The sequence below is a fragment of the Pyrus communis genome, chromosome 13 (assembly GCF_041283825.1).
Source record: "Pyrus communis isolate YQ-2024b chromosome 13, ASM4128382v1, whole genome shotgun sequence".
Lineage (NCBI taxonomy): Eukaryota > Viridiplantae > Streptophyta > Magnoliopsida > Rosales > Rosaceae > Pyrus > Pyrus communis.
This window is the reverse complement of record NC_142577.1, coordinates 770,073-787,438: the sequence shown is the minus strand read 5'-3', so window position 1 is coordinate 787,438 and position 17,366 is coordinate 770,073.

The window sequence follows — 17,366 nt, the reverse complement described above, 5'->3', positions numbered from 1 at the left end:
ACAGATACCAGTTTTCCAACCCGTAATCTTAGGGAACCACAACGATGAACCCTCGACCTTGGTAAGTTTCGGGACTCTCTCTTTAATCTTTCTCTTAGATCAATCAAACTCTAGTTAGGACTCATTTTAGGTGCTTTGGTGAAGGTTTGTAGTGAGGAACAGCTCGAAGGGTGTTTTCCAATTTTACTAGTGAGTCTGACAGCTTTCGAGCCAATTTTCGGCCAAACCACGGCAAGTTGACCGGCGTGCAATGTATCAATCTCTTTGTCTTGCGGAGTACTACAACTTTTTGTTTCACCTAATTTCGTTGAGTATTGAAGAAGTTATATCCATTTGAATCTTACCAAGTTTCTGGCAACCTCCGCAGCTTTCGAGGTGTTTTCTGGCCAAACCACTGTGAGTTAGCCATCGTGCAAGGTACCATTCTTTTCCTTTCTTCAAGAACTATGACTTTCATTTTTGGATAACTTGATTTGGTTGAGTAACGAAGAAGTTATGGGCGTTTGAAGTTTGCCCAGAAACCAACCAAATGGTGGCCTGAAAACTACCCTCAACCTAGGCCTTTGGGCCGGGTTACCCAACCATTTTACCCAAGCCCTTGGGCCAAGCCTTTAGGGCTGAACCTAAGCCTTAGGCCCAGCCCAGGTTCCAAACCCATCAAAACCCAAGTCCTTTTTAAACCAAAACCTTGGGCCTTTATGACCCAAGCCCAATCCCTTTTAAAACCCAAACCCAAGTCCAAACCCTTTGACCCAACTCGGTCCAACCCAATACCCTTGACCTGGATCCGTTGACTTTGACCCGGTCTGACCATTAACCCAGTCAATTGTCAGCGCTGACTTTGACCGTTGACTTTTTGGGTTTTCGTGTGGGACCCTTCCTAGGCTAATTTCGACATCCTGAACCCGTTTCCGATGTCCATTTTCCCAAATTCAATCTTTTTAGTAGAGTTTGACTAAATGTACCCTTTATGTGCTTAGGGGCAATTAATTGTGGTGTTTCCGTCTTCGCTAGTTGCGTGGCTCTTCGACAGCTAAGTACTGTGAGTGAACCCTTTCTAAAAATGCATGTTTTGATAGTAGAAATGCATACATGAAAAGCATGATTTGATGACTATGTTTTATGAAACGTTTTATGAGATAACATGCTTACTAAGGCTAGTTTGAATTATTACTATTTTTCCTATAACCTGTGTTCTTATAAAATATATGATGGATGATGATATGATATTTAGAACATGTATAGAACATCTCTTTATAGTATAGATGATGGATGACTTTATCCTATGAAGTTGCTTTTCAATATATGTATTGTACTTACCTAGTGGTCCTTATTCCGCTACGGGATGTAGGGATAGATTCTGGTCCATCCCGGGCGATGGTTTGGTGTTGGCATAGGCCCTGGAGTGTGTTTCTTCTGGCTATTAGCACGGGGATGGGAGCCGGCATGAGGCCTGGAGTGTATTTTCCTCTAACTGTCTGCTTAGAGACGGGGAGCCAACATGGGGCCTGGGGGTTATGGGACATTCACTAGTGATTAGTATATATACAAGTTATGATTTGGGACGTTGCACGACATGCTAGGTTTTGGAAAACCTATTTTTATCATGATATGTGTGTTTTCATAAAACCTAGGGGTTAGTACGTTGATAACTGTTTTATTATATATATGTATATATATACATATATATATATCAACTTGGTCCACTCATGTTTGTTTTGCGCCCCCTTCAGGACTTAGAATTGAGGCGTACAATCCCAGCGTCAAAGGACTTTCGCATCAGCATCTTCAAGTCCTTTCGTCGTAGGACCCATTTTTTTATTCATTCAATTTTATATTATTTCTTTTACTGTTTTACTTAGTCGTATATTCATTCTTCTTTTATATTTATAAGCCTTATCTACCCCTTGTTTTCAGCATTTGCACTCAATAAATGGCTTTCGTCACCCTCGGGTGTCGGCCAACACGTGCCTATCCTAGTATTTGGGGAATATCAGGATCGGGGCGTGTCACGCAGGCACGTGCCTGGCAAGCTGACGGTAACCCTAACGCCACTAAGGAATATTCCGTTAAATAATAGGATATTCTGATAAATATACCTGACGCCGTTAAGAATATTTCGTCAAAGTTGACGGAATATGCTTTGTCTTCTCCAGTGGGTTGCAGGAATACTTCGCTGGTTGGTGTTGCACTCGTCGGTTTTTGGAAAAACTTTGAATCTCAATATCTCCATCGGTTCAACACCAAATTTCACGAATTTTATATCAAATTGAAGCCTTGAACTAGAAGAACACGATCTTACCTATTTGGGGTCCTAAATCCAACGATAAATTGTCGGAAAATCCCTTGAAATTCCAGCTAAAGCTGCAACCCACTACCAAGCATATTTCGACATCCAACTTAACCAAAGTAGTCTAAAACACTAAAGGAGTTGTAACAATACCTTTCTAAGTCTCAATAGCAAGTAAACCTCGACGATCACGTCGGAGAAAATTACACCCCTTGTCGGAGCTTGGGTATCTCGAGTTCTACCAATCTGCCCTTCATACCAAGGGTACAGCTCGACTTGTGAGGTCGAGGGAAGCACAATAGTGTTATCCTTACACTCGATCTATGAGGTTTTGAAGGGTTTTGAGAGCTATAAGTTAGGGTTGTATGGAAAGACAGAGTTCGAGAAAAAGAGAGAGAGTTAAGGAAGAAGGAGCACGTGTGTAGATGTGTGTGTCTCACAGGATTGGGAAGAAATAGAAGAAGTAGGGCCCTGATTGGGTCATGAGATTTAAGGCTAAGAATTTAAATCAAAACAACCCACAACTCCCTTATTCCTCCACAACATTTTCTCTACACACCCGGCTTGGCCCAAACTTGCATCCACGCTCTCGTGACGTCACGTATAATTTACTCACTCCCGCTACAAATAATTTAAAACTAAAAACGTATATCAACATCACTACAACTCAAGGGTATACTCACCATTTCCACACATTCAAGGATAAAATATATTTTAATTCGGGACGGGTCGTCACAACCTACCCCCTTTAGAAAAATTTCGTCCCTGAAATTTCTTACACCAGCATACAACATATCAATATCTAGAAAACAAATGTGGTTACATATCTCGCATACGATCCTCTATTTCCCAAGTAGCCTCTTCCATTGAATGGTTTCTCCATAAAACTTTCACCAAGCGAACAGTTTTGTTCCTTAGAACTTTATCCTTCCAATCCAAAATCGTCACTAGCTCCTCGTCATAAGTCAAATTTGGATTAATTTCTAATGGTTGAGGAGGTAATACGTGTGACAGATCACAAACATAATGGCGAAGCATAGAAACATCAAAAACATCATGTACTTTTGCCAGTTTTGGAGGCAACTCAAGTCTGTAAGCAACTTCACCGACTCGCTCGGTGATCTAGTAAGGTTTGATGTAGCGAGGACTCAGCTTACCCTTCTTAGCAAACCGCACTACGCCTTTCCATGGAGATAATTTCAAAATTACCTAATCTCCCACATTGTACACCCTATCAGTAGCATGCTTATCAGCTAGACTTTTCTATCGATCCTGGGCTGCTTTCAGGTTAGCTTTAATTATTTGAACATTATGGGTAGTCTCATCCATAATATCTTGGCCTACTAATTCCCGCTTACCAACTTCTGACCAACAAAGAGGAGTACGACAATATTTACCGTATAATCCCTCAGAAGGTGACAGCCCGATGCTAGAATGATAGCTATTATTGTAGGCAAACTCCATCAAATCTAAACGCTTATGCCAAGCGTCGCCGAATTGTAGCACTAAAGATCTCAACATATCTTCTTATGTCTGGATGGTTCTTTCGGATTACCTATCTGTCTGCGAATCAAGAGCTTCAAAAATAATACTAACTGGAATCCCGTGGTATTTAACAATCTCTATTATAAATAACTCAGCTAATCGACTTAAGGAATAGTTCTCTTGAACCGATATAAAATGTGTTGACTTAGTAAGCCGATCCACTATCACCCATATGCCATTATATCCATTTCGTGTACGAGGAAGCTTGTACATGAAATCCATAGTAATATTTTCCCATTTCCACTGGGGAACAGAAAGTGGCTGCATCAACCCAAAAGGTTTCTTTCTTTCAGCTTTAACTTGCTGGCAAATTGCACACTTACTCACATATTCAACAATCTCTCTTTTCATGCCCGGCTAATAATAGAAAGGTCTAATGGTATGATACATCTTGGTACTCCCAGCATGCATCGCATAAGCCGATATATGTGCTTCATCGAGAATATCTTTCTTTAGTTCTGCAATATTCGGCACGTACATTCTACTTCTCTGCATAAGCATGCCATATGATTCCCGAATTCTAAGATCTTTCTTCTTCCCTCGTGACACTGCCTCTGCTAATTCCTAGGATTCCTCATCCTCTGCTTGAGCCTCTAGCACACGACCAATTAAAATTGGTTTGACCTGGAAACTAGCAAGTAAGGCTTCTTCCCGATCTATTACTCCCAAATCAACTCTAGTAGATCTCAATTCTGCAAGGAGAGGGATATGGCAAGCATATAAAGCATTAAGTCAATCGTGTCATTTCCTACTAAGTGCATCTGCCACCACATTTGCATGACCAGGGTGATACTCAATCATGCTATCATAATCACTAAGTAATTATATCCATCTCTGTTGTTGAAGGTTAAGATCTTTCATGGTGAATAGGTACTGAAGGCTTTTATGATCTGTGAAAATCTTGCACTTTTCTCCATATAAGTAATGTCTCCAAATCTTTAGAGCGAAAATGATGGCTGCTAGCTTGAGATTATAGGTAGGGTAATTCATCTCGTGTGGCTTCAACTGTTGTGAGGCATATGCAATCACCCTACCATGTTGCATTAATACGCAGCCTAAGCCATTTAAGGAAGCATCATTGTAAATCTCAAAATTACCATCGTCGTCTGGAAGCGCCAAAACAGGTGCGTGGGTGGGACAATACTTTAGCTGCTGGAAACTCCACTCACAATCATCGTCCCACTCAAATCTAACATCTTTTCTAGTTAACCTCGTTAGTGGTAAAGCTATAGTAGAGAAATCTTTAACAAACCGTCGATAGTAACCCACTAAACCAAGAAAACTTCGTACCTCAGTGATGGTTCATAGCTGGTCCCAATTTTCAACTGCAGCTATTTCTGCGGGTCCACCTATATACTCTGGGCTGATATTACATGCACCAAGAATGCCACTTGATTTAATCAAAACTGGCATTTGCTAAACTTAGCATATAATTGGTGTTCCCTCAATTTCTTCAAAAACCAGAGTGAGATGTTAAGTATGGTCTGTTGTAGACTTAGAATACACCAAAATATCATCAATGAAAATGATAACAAACATGTCGAGGTATGGCTTAAATACTTGATTCATTAGGTCCATAAAAGTTGTAGGTGCATTAGTTAACCCGAATGGCATCACAAAGAACTCATAATGACCATAGCAAGTCCTAAAAGTCATCTTATGAACATCTTCACTTCTAATCATTAATTGATAGTACCCGGATCTCAAATCAATCTTGGAAAACACGCAGGCCCCTCGAAGCTGATCAATTAGATCATTTATACGCGGTAATGGATAACAGTTTTTAATCGTTACCCGATTCAGCTGTCGATAATCTATACACAGCCTCAAAGTTCCGTCTTTCTTCCATACAAATAAAACTGGAGCTCTCCAAGGTGAAGTACTAGGCTAAATGAAACCCTTATCAACCAATTCCTGCAACTAAGTTTTCAATTCCCTCAACTCCACGGAGCCATTCCATAAGGAGTAAAGGAAATAGGATATGTACCTGGGAGTAATTCAATAATGAACTCCACTTCTCTATATGGTGGTAATCCAAGCAAATCGTCAGGGAAAACATCAGGGAAATGTCTAACTACTCGAACTACCTCTACACAAATAGGAGTATCCTCATTCAATACCACGTGAGCCAAATAAAATTGACAACCTTTCCTCAATAGCCTCTTGGCCCTCACAAAAGAAATGATGTCGTGCTTTAATCCACTACGTACACCCACAAATGTAACCACAGGCAAGCTCGGCTGATGAAAAGCAACTATCTTCTCATAACAATCATGCTTGGCACGATTGTAGTGTAACCAATCCATGCCCAGAATAACATCAAAATCAACTATATCTAATGGAACCAAATTAGCCGGCATAACGATGTCCTCCACCAAAACAGGACATCCCCGATATACCCCACTACAATAACACGTCTCACCTCTAGGCATCGAAAACTCTAACTCATACCCAAGAGGTGTAGGGTAGGGTTGCGTCGTCTGAACGAATGTATGAGAAATAACAGAGTGTGTTACCCTATAATCAATTAATACTCTTGCAAAATGGCCAAGGATATTTAACGTCCCAGTAATCATATCGGGGTTATTCTGAGCATCATGTAAGGAGATATGGTGAACACGGCCTTGTTGCTATTGCCATCCTCCATGACCTTTATTAGCTTGATTTTCATATCCCTTTGCACCTCGTCCCTGACCAGACTGGTTAGGCTACCTCGATGATCCTGCACTGCTAAAAGCAACATCAACATTCTAAGACTGTCATCCGAGATACCACTGTGGTCCACCAGCTGAATATGAAAGATATGAAGTATAACCTCCTGGGTACTGAGGATAACCTCCCTCATGATAAAAGTCATGTAGATACTGATACTGTCCTCCAGAATATGGAGCTATAACACCTTGATAGTGGTAGGCTCCACCATAACCCGTCTAAGTATAACCACTGGACCCCTGAATCTGCTGGATAGGAACTGGTGGTGGCAAGGCAGATGGCTGGGATTTCTGCGGATTCTGTCCGCACTGGATAGCCCGATGTCCCATCTGGCCATAAGTAAAACATCCTATGTTACCTTGCCTGCACTCCCCAAAATGTTGATTGTTATATCTACTGCAAAATGGACCACCATAACCACTAAAACCTCTCTGACTCTGGAAGTGAGAACCGCCTGAACGACCCCCCTTCTGTTGCGTAGTGAAACTCAAACCTCCACTAGACGAACTGGAACTAACACCACTTCTCTTACAACTCTGCGTCATGCGAGGTCCCTATGATGATTACCCTTTATCTTTATTATCGTTTTTCTCCTGGCTGTTATCTTTTTCTGCTTCTCTTTCACTATTACTGGGCATGTTTTCAGAATCCTCAATTCGCAATAGAATCTCATAAAACTCCTGATAGGTGGTGTAGGGAGTCATGGTCGCCATAGAATCCATTTCTTCCTAGTACCTAATTTAAATCGTCGTAGCATCTCAGTAGGGTTCTCAGCAATCTCTGGACAATACCGAGACAAATCAATGAACTTTCTATAGTACTCATTAGCTGACATTTTCCCTTGCTTTAGATGCGTGAATTCTGGCTTCTTACGATCTATATACTCTAGAGGTACAAATCTCTTCTGGAATAGTTACTTAAAAATCTCCCAGTCTGTAGCTTCCTCTAGTGTCAACTGAAAAGATTCTTGCCTCCACCAGGATGCAGACTCCTCACCTAAAAACCAAGTGGTCTTCTGTACCCATCTATCCTCAGGGAAGTTGCCCTGCCTCTACATCACTCGATAAGTTTTATCAACATGATTAAACCAACGCTCGGCTTCCTCGGTCCCCTCAGTACCAATAAAATTATTCAACTTCAAATTACATACATTCTCCAAAGGAGTCCACTGGTTAGGACGAAAGAAGGACTGAATGGCATTAGCAATAGCCTCCCAAGTTGAGTAATATCAGGGAAGTTAGACTCAGATGAAGTGCAAAGCTCTTTATGAGGCGGTATAGTTCTGACAAAAGACATCAAAATAATTAGAATACTCACAAAATATGTAGGACTGCCGAACCTAGGCTCTAATACCAAGCTGACACACCCCGACCTAAATTGAGGCATGCTGGCCGTCATGTGGGGGTGACGCAGCCATGTGCGCTGTGTGGAAGTGATAGTGATAGAAAAGTATGGGTAAATAAAAACCAACTAGCTAATTGACACTAGACTAGCATATTAGTGCGAGTGGAAGTGCTTAGAGTGTAAGTACATACACAAAACCAGAGCGCATGTATCAGAATGCAGTCCAGAAGTATAATTTCTAATTATACATATCATAAAAGAAACCCTACACTAGTGGATGTTTATCAGAACCGCCGTGAAGTCCTCGTGAGCCACCAACATGAACTTCTATCTAAAACTTGGAGGGGCGCAAAATAGAAAGTATGAGTGGGCAAAAACAAAACCATTTATCTTTTCAAATATAATAACCCCTCACCGTAAAACCCCGTATAATTTCTTAGAAAATAGTACCATATACGTATATAATAACCCTGCTCGAAAGTAACAAGAATCGGATATATCCCATGTCAATCATCTCAACCATGAATAAGTAAGCCAGGTTGAATAACTCAATATAAAATAACATGTCAACCGAAGTCACCTAACGTGACCTGTACGGCAGAGTCTATAACTCATCAATCAAGTCCAGCACACGAGTGGGAACCACCAAATGTGTTCTATACGACAGGCTAGGTGTAAATGAATACACTCAAGTGCTACGATCACGTGATGGCTGTGCGAAGTATCGCAAGTCACCTACGAGTTGCAACCACCAAACGTAGTTTGTACGGCAGGCTGACACTTGCCTTTGATCCAAGGTAAGCGTGTGGTACGGGAGTGATGCGAGAATTACTTGACACTCAAATTAAACCCTCGTTTGACAATTGTAGTAGAATGGATAAGTGAGGGATCGTTCTAAACCGGGGATTAGGAGGGCTTGCTAAAACCTTCTAAATTGACTTAAAAACGTAAAAACAATATAAAACACTAAACTAGACTCAAAGAATGTGAAACTAAACGTTAAAACACTAAGACAAACCAAAAGAATCAAAATGCTTTAAAAACACAAACTAAATTGATTTCTAACTATATTGAACATTAAAGCAAAAGGGGGATTGAGGTTTGACGAAAATTGAAATAACGAAACAAGTTAATAACTAGACAGAATGTAATTGATGAAATAAGATGGTTGGTAAATTAGCTAGAGGTTCTTTCTCCACACATGATATTTATGCATATGAATCAATTTCCAGTTATTCCTTCATTGAATTATGAACGACAATGCCCCAAATTAACCGTGACATCACTAGTTAACCCTCAGATTTTCCTTATATTATTGGATTGGATGGCATCATTCGACAACCCAAAATATTCTCAAAAGTTCCCTACATGTCATCATAATAGAGATACAATCGAAGATCATTAAGAATAATGAAAACCATAAGCATTGACAAAGCATTTGCAACTATGACATCATGTTACTCATGCTAAGAATTAAACTTAATGCGATCGTGACAAGCGACCTTCACTACTTTCAAGTATAAGTTAGTAACGATTATGTGAAACCTTCTTAAACTTTAGCCACATATTCATGCATGCTAATTAAGTGTCGACCCTCAATCAACAAACACAAATAAGTTAATCATCAAATAGTTAAGCCAATTGCATTCACGAATCAAGAGTTCATAACCGGAATTCATCAATTCATATTACATAAATAATCATGGTATTGAAATCACCCCTAGCCAAAAAGGGTTTAGTTCCTCATAACTTTGAAATCAAAGAAACACCTAAACATTCCAACAACTCAAACTTGAATTGTATGAACGTTTAGGCACTCTTCTCTTCCATTCCTCATATTACAAAACAAAGAGAATTGAATTTAAACATTGAAATCAAAGAAACGCGTAAACATTCCAACAACTCAAACGTGAATTGTATGAACGTTTAGGCCCTCTTATCTTCCTCTTTATTGTGGCACAAGGACTAAGGGATGTTGTTGGTGTGTTGAATGGATTGGGGGATTATGGAAATGGAAGAAATGGAGGAGAAATGGAAGGGAAATGGAGAGAAACTCACGGCTAGGGAGAAGATGGAAGTGTTTGTGGTGTGTTGTGTATGAAATGAGATGATGCTTGAATGAATGAATGCAAGGGTATTTATAGGAGGAGTGGAGGTGTATATGGCTATTTGTTTAATGTGTTTGTGTATTATGATGAATGCATGTGAGTTAAAGAGGGAGAATGTGGTGAAATGATGAAGTAGGAAGGTGGAAATGCATGTGAGATGTTGGAAAGGAAATGGGAATATAAGTAGGCCACGGCATGGGAGTTGTTTTGTTGGTGTAAATGTGCCATGGTTGCAATGATGAAGAATAAAGGGTGCATGTGGGGTGGAATTGAATGAATGCAAAGTGAATGAATAATGAAATGAGTTAAAGAGGGAGAATGTGGTGAAATGATGAAGTAGGAAGGTGGAAATGCATGTGAGATGTTTGTGGAATAAAGAATGAATGGTGGAATGATGAAGAGTTGCATAAAGAATGCATGTAGGGTTAGCTAGGTTGGCTTTGTTTGGGTGCATGTGTGTTAATGGTGGTTTTGCATGTGAATTGATGGATTGTTTTTGATGGAATGGATGGTTCTTTGCATGGCTTTTGAAGTGATTGTGGGCTTTGGAATTAGAAGGAAATGCATGGCCTTGGGGTTGGTTTAAGAGAGAATGGGCTAGGCCCTTTGTTTTATGTCCAAAATGAATACAAGGCCTTCAAATTCGTCCAACACTTTGGCTCCAATCATATGCTATCCATTCCAAGCCCAATTTTGCTCCAAAATGCATCTTTTTGCTTCCTTAGCCATATGAACCTAAAAACACACGAAAATGGCTTAAACTACTAAAACAACTATGAATTAACAACATAGATGCACGAAAACAAGCTAAGTAAGTCGCCTAAATATGCTCCTATCAGGGAGGTGAACAATCACGTGAAGGTTATTTGAGGCTTACCTGAGCATCCCCAGCGTCATACAACATCATGCAAAGCTATACTAAATTCATATGCTAAAATTTAAAGCAATTATGACATGGCATTTTGAACATAAAGACCATTTAAAACTATTTCTGGGAAAACGTAAAGCATATATACGTATATATAGAAAACCAAAAGCCCAATCACTGGTATGTAGTCGGGTCATAACCCCCAAGTCTCGCCTGGCTACGCTTGTCCTCCGAAAACGTCTTACCTATATATGGAACCACTATTTTAACGTCAATTTTAAGTACATAACCAAAATCATGTAATAATTTCTCATACATTGCTCAATTGAGGTATTTGAATATACCATTATGGCTTACTCCACACCACGAGCATCCTCATATTTTTAGAAAAAATTTTTGATGTCCCACGAACCCTCATGCGCCGACCACTTACAGGCACGTGCCTAGCATGCTGACAGTAACCCTAACGTCGTTGGGGAATATTTCGTTAAATAATAGGATATTTCGATAAATATACCTGATGCCGTTAAGAATATTCCGTCCAAGTTGATGGAATATTCTCTGTCTTCTCCTGTGGTTCGCTGAAATACTTCACCGGCTGTCGCCGCTGCACTCGCCAATTTCTAGAAAAACTTTGAATCTCAATATCTCCATCGGTTCAACACCAAATTTCACAAATTTTATATCAAATTGAAGCCCTGAGCTAGAAGAACAGTATCTTACCTATTTGGGGTCCTAAATACGGCGAGAAATTGTCTGAAAAACCCTTGAAGTTCCAATTAAACCTGTAACCCACTACCGAGGTTATTTTGATGTCCAACATAATCAAAAGTAGTCTAAAACACTAGAGGAGTTGTAACAATACCTTTCTAAGTCTCAATAGCAAGTAAACCTCGACGATGACGTTGGAGAAAATTACACTCCTTGCCGGAGCTTGGGTATCTCGAGTTCTACCAATCTTCCCTTCAAACCAATGGTACCGCTCAACTCCTGAGGTCAAAGGAAGCATAATAGTGTTATCCTTACACTCGATCTATGAGCTTTTGAAGGGTTTTGAGAGCTATGAGCTCAGGTTGTACAGAAAGAGAAAGTTTGAGAAAATGAGAGAGAGTTAGGGAAGAAGGAGCACGTGTGTAGGTGTGTGTGTCTCATGGGATTGGGAAGAATAGAAGGAGTAGGGCCCTGATTGGGCCATGAGATTTAAGGCTAACAATTTAAATCAAAAACAACCCACAACTCCTTTATTCCTCCACAACATTTTCTCTACACACCCGACTCGGCCCAAACTTGCATCCACGCTCTCGTGATGTCGCGTATAATTTACTCACGTCTACTACAAATAATTTAAAACTAAAAATGTATAGCCATGTCACTACGACTCAAGGGTATACTCGCCATTTCCACACATTCAAGGATAAAATATATTTTAATTCGGGACGGGTCGTCACATTTTGGGTTTTCCTTGGGTGATAACAAGGTTTCTAATGAATGAGATGCTTGATAGAAAGTTGTGGAAATTGCTAAGGTTGCATGAATGGTGATGCTTGAGGCTTGGAGTAAGCTTCTGGACAAACATGGAACTTTTTAGGCTTCTTCTTCGGTGGCTCTATCTTACTGCCTTTTCTTTATTTTTCCCTCCGTGTTCATTTAAGTCTCTTCTCCAATGGCTTCTCTCCCTCCTTATTTAGGTGAAGGGTTCTTCTCTAGATTTCAAGGGAATATCCCTTTGTGGCTTGGTTTTCCCTTCATTTCTCCTTAGCTATTCTATTATTCCTATTTCGGTGTAAACTAGATGCACTGTTGAGACTTGCAGATTGCTTTTTCTCGAAGCACAGCTTTCCCGGGGCTACCTTCTGCAGTCGTTAAATCTGGTAGTGCTTTATGGCTATCTGTACAGGCTGGGAAGGGAAAGTTAGCATTAAATGCCTAACTTGCTGGGCTTAACATGCATTTAATGCAATAATCTAGTTTAATCCTAACTAAGGGGGTTGGCTTGCTAGGGAAATGGATAAACTAGGCTAGTTCTCTCTCAATAATGTCTGTGTGGAATACAAAAGGTATAGGCTTGGATCCTTGGACTCCCAAGCAGCCCAAAGTCTTCCATGACCCCGATTCCACACAGGCCCGATGACTTTCCGTAACCATCCACACCACAATCCACTTGACAAGCCCCGATTATGTGACTTGGGCTTAGCATGATTTGTGGCTAAAGAAGCATCGTGTGATGAATAGGCATGAGCATGGCATGAACATCCGGCTTAATGATATGATTATTATGGCCTACATTTTAATATCCCTTTTATTTAGATTCTTGTGATGTTTGAATGAATTCAGTTCTCTTTCACTGAGTTTTCTGTTTTTTCCTAGGTTTGAGGAGTAAAGACAAAAACACAACAAAAAGGATAGATTTTGCAATTGAAACGAGTTATGTGTCCTGGAAGCAGAAACTGTCTGTGCAGATCAGCCAACTTGATGGAATAAACTATGAATCCTCAGAAGGAATGAGATGTTGAGCTTTATACCATTAGAAAGACATGTATGTTAGCATTCAGAGGAATTTTATGGACTCCGATTTCATGTTTTCTAGACAATGTTATGAAGATTTCATGCAAAACGTTGGTGAGCCAAGTCTAAGTGGAAATTGCAAACTCTGTTGGTTTTTTTCAAGTCACAATTCAACTGAAACACGTTGGAGATGACTTTAATCCTATTTCAAATGGGTCTGCAGTAATTTACGTGGGAAGTTTGCTCACCACATCATTAGTTGTCCAATCAAATGAGGAAAATATTGTAAAAGACCTAATCATGCAAGGATTTTGACGAATATATCAAGGAGAGATTGTATGAAGCCATGGGACGTTCTTTTAGGGGATTCTTTGTGACATTTTGAGGAGGGAAGCAGCAACCATCTACCATCGTTCAGTTCTTCTATATTTTAATATCGTTCATAAGTTTTTCATGTTCTTTTCTAGACTTTTCATTATGTTTTGGTACTCTATGAATAACTAAACCCTTTTTCTATGGCTAGGATGATGCCCTAGCATGAATGTTTACAGTTTTCAATGACTATTGATGGATATTTAGTTTTATTTGATGAATTCTTATTCACTTCAAGACTTGAATGCGTTGAAGTTCTTCGATTGATCACCTTAGGGCTTTGCATATAGTAATTTGAAGGCGGATTTGAGGCATAACTGCAATATAATTCGAACTAGCTTTATGGTTTGCATGATTCTTTGGTTCTCTTGTACGTAATAAGTTCTACATGCTAAATTTATGCCCAAACTAGATAGATTGCATGTTAGGATATAATATCTCTGCCTTAATCGGAGAGAATCATATACTATGGAGAACCATGGTCTATAGTGCCTTAATCAGATTTAGATATAGGAATTGTCATCTAAGAGATGAAAATATTCCTATTGAATGCATTGAACCTGAATCGGATTGGTTGTAGTTGATTCTGAATCCCTAGATTTTCATCACTTGCCTTAAAACTCAACGTTTTCTTCTCTTTAATCTTAGTTTTAATTTTAGGTTATGTTTTTTTTCACTTATAAGATCATCACAACAAACTCTTCACATCTTTGGTTGAATTGATAATTAAGATCGAGTCTAGTTCGTTGTTTGGGTTTATATTTTTAGGTTTGTGTGTCTTTAATATAATTAGATTTGGTTTAGTTTATCATCATGGGAACGATACTTGGACTTGCCAAACGCTATATTACGACTATCTTATGCACTTGCAAGTTTACACCACTTAATCACCACGGCATGGCATGCTTGTAAATATATTCTTCGTCGATCCTATGCCTTGGCATGTGCTTGGGCTTGAATGTAGGCTTTGCATGACATTTGGGCCTTGAGACTTGATTGGATTGGTGTGTGACATTTTTGGGCCCCAACATTAGCCCCCTTGATTATTTGGGCTATGAGATACTTTGAGCGGGCTATGGGACTCTTCCTCTTCCTGCTTGGCAGCTGATCACTCTTTGTCGTTGTGCTCCCTTGCATCCCGTGCACATCCAATCATACAGAGAAACTCTGGGTATTCCCCGCGTCCACTTGGTAACTGTTACAAACTGCTCTTCTCCCTAGTACAAGTATTTAATTTGTCCTTGCTCTCCCTCTCCTCCTTGAATTCTCATTCCTTCTTCAAATTTTCATAACTGCTTTTTTTTTTTCTCCAAATTTTTCTTTGCTTTCTGCGCTAGGTTGTGTCATCCCGTTCATGTTTCTTCGAGTTTTGCGATAAGGCTTTATCCAGGTAAGGAAATTCTTCCCTTGACCCCCTTTCAGATTTTGCTTCTCCTTTTTGTCTTTTGCGTTTGCCATGTGAAGAAATTAGGCATGCATCTTTCCTCTTTTGATTGTGTGTTTCAAAGATTATGGGGTTTCTCCATGGATGTGGAAGGGGTGTGAATCTTTCCTTCGAGAACTTGGACTCAACTTCTTAGGTAGCCTTGCTACTTCGAAATTTTGTGTGTTTGGCCTCTGCGATTTCTCTCATACTTTCCATGTATGCTATGCAATTGTCATTTTGCCTTGCCTTTTTGCATGTTGGTGCACACTTGAGCACTTTCGCTGGCTAGATATTTTAGGACTTTGATAGCATGGCATGTGCAGGGAAAGATTCATGTGTTTGTGTGATATCATGTAGGGAAAATAGTCCCATATTAAAGTCCTAGACTTTTGCATGAAGGGCTTTGAATTTATACACGCACCATTTTGCCTTCCTGGGGTAGCTTCCTTATCGTGTTTCACCTTGTATACTTGCACGTTTCTTCTTGCATGTTGCACTGGCTTATGATATCTATGGTTTGACGCTTGTTTTCCATAGGTGCGTTATGGTTGCGGAGTCAGCAAAGTACCTAATTACAGTTGATGGGTCCTTTACTACTGAGGATCGACTTTGACAAGGCAAGCCGCCTCCATCTCTTGGTTCTCAAAGCAAGGTTTTCAAGGGGAAAGAGCCTTCCTTAGATTCAGTCCCTCCTATTGATCCCAAACGTTTTTCTCGATGCTGCCTTCCTTAGATTTGGTCCCTTCTATTGATCCCAAACATTTTTCTCAGCGCTACATTGAAAGTGGGTTGTTTCCCGCCGTGCCTATCCACTTCGAGTTCTTCTGTGGTGAGGCCACTGGCTAGGCAAATTGGGTGGATACTAAGCCTAGCTTTGCAAACCAGTGTGCAACCTTGGCAAAGGCCAAGGTTTTGAACGTTGTCTTCATGACCAAGAAGCAAGTTGTTCATCTCGAGCCCAAATTTCTTTGCCACGTGGTTAGGCAGTGGAGTACAAAGACCCATACTTTTGTTTGTGCTTAGGGAGAATTTACCCCTACCCTGGAAGATGTTGCCAATATTATGCATCTTCCAATTGCGGGTAACGTAGATCCCTTCCGTTACATCATTCCTTCTACAGACACATACATTTTTTATGTTTTAAAGAAGGGTTCTCCTACCTCTCAGAGCAAGGCATTTCACTTCAGCAAATGGATCAAATACTTTTGGCAAAACAAACAAGAGCTGAACTGCAAGTTCGAGGCCATGTTATGTTTATGGCTAGGCCGCTTTGTCTTCTGTGATAACAAGGATACCTTTAGTTGTTAAGTGATTCCTTTGGCCATGGCAATCTTATACGGCCAAGTGGTTCCACTGGTTTCACTGTTTCTCGGGCTCTTCTACCATGAACTAGACCAGCTTCACACTTTGGTAGAGCAAGCCACAGGTAACACCCTGTTGAAAAGTTTTTTTTTTTTTTGTGCTAGCTTCCTGCAAAGTTTCTTGTAGGAGCGTATCAAAGGTTTAAAGATAACTCATTACCACTCTCGCATAGTGAAAAACCATTTTGTTATTGACTCCTCATCTTATTTACCTGAGAAGCTCCCTCTGGCTTGTCGTTGGGTTGGGAAGATTCCAGCAAAGAAGCAGGACATCTTGGAGCTTCTAGATGACATGAACAGCTTTGTTTTCCGTCCATACATGTCAATCCCCGAATGTTTTTCCTCCGTGATGTTTTTATCGATGTTGCCTTTGATGATGATCCAAGTGTGATGTCAATTCCTCTCTTCGAGAATCTGGATTTCTTTTCGTTTACTAAAAATCCATTGACTATGTTGGCTCATTCTTCTTATTTCTAAGGGGAAGATAGTGAGGAAATGAGTGCATTTTACTCTCCTTTCCGGATGCGACGGCAACTGGGCTTTGACCAAGGTTTGCCAATGTCTTTCCCCGTTAAAGCTAAGACCTCTTTCAACAATCTGTTTTGGAGTTTTGTGTACGCGCCTCTGGAATGTTTTCGCCTTTTCCAGTATATTACCAACCGGACTCGAGTGGCATCTCTAATGGCTATGCTGCTTATTGGTTGAAGTGTTTCTCTGTTATCACCAAGTTTCATGGTGACAAGCAGCAGCGGTTATCTCTCAGTGTTGTCATCTATCCTAAGCTAATGTTAGAGCCTATGACTGCTGCTTCTGGTTCAAAGTGTCGATGCCCTAC